The 5,702-nt window shown below is 38.0% G+C and overlaps 1 pseudogene; it reads left to right on the top strand.

The window, feature by feature from the left end:
- The first annotated feature begins 1,062 nt into the window (after positions 1-1,062).
- LOC103125955 (small ribosomal subunit protein uS10-like) lies at positions 1,063-2,469 on the top strand (annotated as a pseudogene).
- Positions 2,470-5,702: the final 3,233 nt, after the last annotated feature.

Raw genomic sequence — 5,702 nt, forward strand, 5'->3', positions numbered from 1 at the left:
ACTTTCTCAGTAGATCTTTTATTCAAATGTGAAACATATAATAGCTTTATGTATACAATAAAATCAGAATGATGATAATATATAGAGGTATATAATGATATATTAAGAATAGTTTCTATACAGTAGTGTTACATGTTAAGAAGTACCTATTTCTATAGCCTTCTTTTTTAAAATTTTTAAAAAATTTTTTATATTTATTTCCCCTTTTGTTGCCCTTGCTATTTTTTTTATTGTTGTTGTAGTTATTATTGTTGTTCTTACAGATGCCATCGTTGGATAGGTCAGAGAGAAATGGAGAGAGGAGGGGAGGAAGACAGAGAGGAGGAGAGACAGATAGACACCTGCAGATCTGCTTCACCGCCTGTGAAGGACTCCCCTGCAGGCGGGGAGCAAGGGCTCGAACCAGGATCCTTAACCTGGTCCTTGATCTTGGTACCACGTGCGCTTAACCCGTTGTCCGACAGCCCAACTCCTCCCCCCATTTTTAAAAAATTTATTTATTCATTCATGAGAAAGATAGGAGAAAGAGAAAGAAGCAGACATCATTCTGGTACATGTGCTGCCAGGGACCTAACTCAGGACCTCATGGTTGAGAATCCAATTCTCCATTCACTACGCCACCTCCCGGGGACCACCCTACTTCTTCTTCTTCTTCTTCTTCTTCTTTTTTTTTTTTAGTTCTTTAATTTAAGACTACAAGTTAATATGAGTGTACATCAACACCATTCCCACCACCAAAGGAGTGTGTCCTGATCCCCCACTCCCCTCCACCCCAGTGAAGCTGAACATCTATTCTCACTCTCTACCCAGAGATTTTTTTTTTTTTACTTTGGTGTAAATTTAGTCAGATCTTGCTTTGAATTTCCCTTTCTGTTCTTCTTTCTCAGCTTCTGTTGATGAGTGGGATCATCCCATACTCATCTTTGTCTTTCTGACTTAACTCACTTAACATACTTCCTTCTAGCTCCATCCAAGATGGGTCAGAGAAGGTGGGTTTATTATTCTTAATAGCTGAGTAGTATTCCACTGAGTAAATATACCACAGCTTCCTCAGCCATTTCTATGGCCTTCTATCCACAGTTCCACCTTGACACAACTAAGCTGTGTATGCAGTTACTTTGGGACAATCAGCCTAGTAGTTTGCGGCTATGTGAAACCCCAAAAGCCTTAGACTCTAGTCAGTGTATAGAGAAAGGATGCTGGGAAAACTCAAAAATTATCAAATGCATCTGTGCATCTAATATTTAATGACTGATCACTACACAGATGGACATGAATTAATGACTAAGTACAGGAAAACAAAAACCAAAAATATTAAAACAAAATGGGAAATTATTTATATTCTAACTGTTGGAAAAATACATGACATGAGTAAAATATTATAAAATACAGAAAACTCAAATATGACAATATGAAAGCATTCTGTAAAAGAAAGCAAACAAAATGAACATAATCATACCATCGCAATTCAGTGTATCATTTGCTGTAGCATTGTATCATTTTATCATTAACATGGAGTTTTTAATATTAAGTAGATAAATACATAACTGGAGAAACTAAAATGTTTAAAATAGGAAGTTCGATAATCACATTTGTACATGTGTTTTAGATATTTCATGTGTCTCTATATCATATTCATTCAACATTTGCATTTATCTTTTTTTTTTTTATCATTTTCTACCTTCTGCCAGTCGTTACTCTTTCCATCTATCATTACTACTGCAATGCCATCATGGTACAATGGAATATTTTCCTCAAGCAAAATATGTGGGGGTCAGAAGATAGCTCACCTGGTGAAGTGTGTGCCTTGCTAAGCAATTAAAGCACATGGTAAAAATTCATGCCTATTATTTTCTTAAATATAATGATTTGAGTTCTTTATTTTATTATCAAATTGCTAATTTCAATTTAGCATTTTTACATAGATTACTATCTGCTTGTCTGATTTTTAGGAGTTTTTATATTATTTTATTACTTCACTTAAGAAAATCAATTTTTGCTCTTTGCGGAAGGAGTTGTAGCTAGTGAGGTGGAGCTCTCGTTCTCTCCTTCTCCTGACTCACCTCTGCTCTCGCGGAGGAACAATTCCCTCAGGAAGCCTTACAGCAGCCAAGGCCTTTTAAGATACCGGGAAGACCCGGGTGGAGCCAGAGGCTGCCACCCACCGCATCAGGATCACACTGACCAGCGGCAATGTGAAGTCCCTGGAGAAAGTGTGTGCCGACTTGATCAGGGGTGTGAAAGAGAAGAATCTGAAAGTGAAGGGCCGGTTCAGACGCCTACCAAGACTCTGAGAATCACTACAAGGAAAATCCCCTGTGACCAAGACTCTAAAACTTAGGATCGCTTCCAGATGAGGATCCACAAGCAAATCACTGACTTTCACAGTCCTTCTGAGATTGTTAATCAGATGACTTCCATCAGTATTGAGCCGGCAGTTGAGGTGAAGTCACCATTGCAGATGCTTAAATTTTAAATAAATTGGTAACTTGTTACAAAAAAAAAAATTGCTAAATAATTACTAGCTTACTGTTATAAGAACAAAAACAGAGGGGCTAGGAAGTGGAGCACCTGATAGAGCGCACGTTACCTACCATAGGAGGGAAAATCTAGGCTCAAATTCCATCTGCAGGAGGGAAGCTCATGACTGGTGAAACAGTGCTGCAGGGTTTTTTCTTTCTCCCCCCCCTTCTGGTTTCCTCTTTCTTTCCCTTCTATTTCTCTTTGTACCTATCACAATAATGATAATAAAACACAGAGCAGATGTTAGAACAGGCTTTTATTTATAATAGACAGTACTTATGTTGAAATAAATCAAAATGCCTTTTATTGCAATTGCTAATTTTAAGATGTAGGTTTGTAAAGTTAAAACTATTCAGTAAGAATAACTTTTTCTAACTAGGTTATATTTTTGGTAACTTTTCCGTGGGTCAGTTTTTAAAATGGTTTATGTTTAATAATTAATAATTTATGCACACTCATAATATGTGAACAGCAACATGATAGCTTTTTAAACAATACATTATGTATATGGATTTTTAATATTCTACTTAAATCATGTTGTATTATGCTTTAAAATATTTAGTTGTGCTAATCTATAAGCACTTTATTACAAAGAAGTTGCAGTTAGATGACGTTATTTGACACTTAAAATATACATTTGGCAAATAATAAGGCCTGGAAATCTATATGTCTATAGAATAATTTTATAACACATATTGCTTAAATACGTTGGGTCAGTTTTTGATTTAGCACTTGATATAAATTTTAAAAAAGCTTAATGGGAAACTGCACTTCACTAACAGACACTATGTTAGGAAACAGAAATGCTGTTCAAGGAGGAGATTTCACAGTGTTTTTACTTCTAGAGTCATAAAGAATGGGTATGGCTGAAATTGTTCTTTCAGAGTTCTTTTTTGTCATTTCTCATCATCAATTCTGAAGATGTTTAATGTAAGGCTTTATTATGCCAATGCATTGAAAAATAACAACCATTTGTATATATTATTTATAGCAACTTACTATCTCATTGCTTCAGCCTATTACACAATATGTTCTGAAAGTATCTTTCCATAATTAATACATAATTAAGAACATTTATTTAAATTATTTTCATTGGAATTGTGCTTTTCATATAGAATATAGGAACAGTTGAAAGGGCTGAGGAGACAGCATAATGGTGATGAAAACAACTCTTATGCCTGAGGACCTGTGCTCCTAGGTTCAGTCCTTAGCACCACCATATGCCAGAGCTGAGCAGTGCTCTGGTATCCCTTACCCTTCCTTTTCCCCTCCCTTCCTTTTCCCCCTCCCTTCCTTTTTCCCCTTCCCCTTTCCTTCCCTTCCCTTCCCCTTCCCTCCCCCTACTCTTCCCCTTCCCTTCCTTTCCCTTCCCCTCCCCCTCCTCCTCCCCTTCCCTTTCCTTCCTTTCTTTTCCCCTCCCCTCCCCTCCCTTCCCCTTTCCTTTCCCCCTTCCCTTCCCTTCCCTTCCCTTCCCTTCCCTTCCCTTCCCTTCCCTTCCCTTCCCTTCCCTCCCCTTCTCCCCTCCTCTCACTTGTTCTTTCTATTTCATATTAAAACATTAGTTTTAAAAATCTTTAAATTTAAATCCTTGGAACACACTAAAAAGTGACATAAGGACCTAATGAGGGGTAGAATTGTTACGTAGAAAACTGAGAATTTTTATGCATATACAAATTATTGAATTTACTGTTGGTTATAAACCATTACTCCTCCAATAGAGAAAATGAAAAAGTAAAATAAATAGTTGAAAATTTCTTCTTTTTAAGTCTTCCTCTCCCCCACCCACTTACATTTTACTTTTTCACTCTTATGTGAGACTACATGACTGGAGGGGTCAACATCAAGTCTAAAATTATCAAAGGGTCCTAAATCTAATATGGAGATAGCTGTTTTGCTTTTATTTTTTTGATTCATATATTGTATGAAAGAGAGAGTCTGACAGAGGCCATCTTGCAGAGTTGTGATCTCACATATGCAAGCCTGATGTTCCCTGACTTCCTCATGTCCTTGTTTATGAGAGTCTCAAATATATATATATATTTGATGATATATATATATATATATAGTCATATATATATATATATATGACTATTTGAACATCATGATTATGACACGCAAAGTAGTAAAGCATTATTTTATGATCTGTTATTCTACTATGTCACATATGTGCCGTATACATGTGTGCATTTCTGGAAAGGAGAATTTAAATAGACCAGCTAAATTCATACTATTTCTACCTGCTAAATTTTAAAGAAATTTCTCACATTTCAGCATCTAACGTTTTGACATTCCCAAACTCACGTCGTGGCGTTTCCTTCTACTGTGCTCCTCCTTTGTCAGATGGCCTGTGGATACTAGCTAATTATCTACTGCTTCAGTGGGAGTGCAGTGTGTGTGTGTGGGGGGGGCAGGCCTCTGCAGGTGCTCTTAACTCTTTGTCAGATGGCCTGTGGATACTAGCTAGTTATCTACTGCAGCAGTGGGAGTGCAGTGTGTGTGTGGGGGGGCAGGCCTCTGCTGGTGCTCTTAACTCTTTATCAGATGGCCTGTGGATACTAGCTAGTTATCTACTGCAGCAGTGGGAGTGCAGTGTGTGTGTGTGGGGGCAGACCTCTGCAGGTGCTCTTAACTCTTTGTCAGATGGCCTGTGGATACTAGCTAGTTATCTACTGCAGCAGTGGGAGTGCAGTGTGTGTGTGTGGGGGGGGGGCAGGCCTCTGCTGGTGCTCTTAACTCTTTGTCAGATGGCCTGTGGATACTAGCTAGTTATCTACTGCAGCAGTGGGAGTGCAGTGTGTGGGTGGGGCAGGGGGCAGGCCTCTGCTGGTGCTCTTAAGTCTTTGTGTTTGGTTTCCTTCCCCTCACCTATTTTTACCCCAGCTACTTCTGGGAGCACCCACTTGAGGCTGCGGTGCTTCTGTGGATGTCTCAGTTGTAGTTGGTGAATTTTGTTAAGTTCCAGAGTTGTAGATAATTGTTATTTTGGGGGAGATTGGTTCAGTTCCAGGCTACTCCATGGCCATGTCTCCCAAAAGTCCTAAGTTATTTATCTGAAAGTACTGTTTTGAATCATTAATTTATTAAATTTGCATCCAAATATACATGGCTTTACAGTTAACAAAACCATTACCAGCAGTTCTTCTCTAACACAATTGATATATTTTCTTATAACTAACATC

The sequence above is a fragment of the Erinaceus europaeus genome, chromosome 14 (assembly GCF_950295315.1).
Source record: "Erinaceus europaeus chromosome 14, mEriEur2.1, whole genome shotgun sequence".
NCBI lineage: Eukaryota > Metazoa > Chordata > Mammalia > Eulipotyphla > Erinaceidae > Erinaceus > Erinaceus europaeus.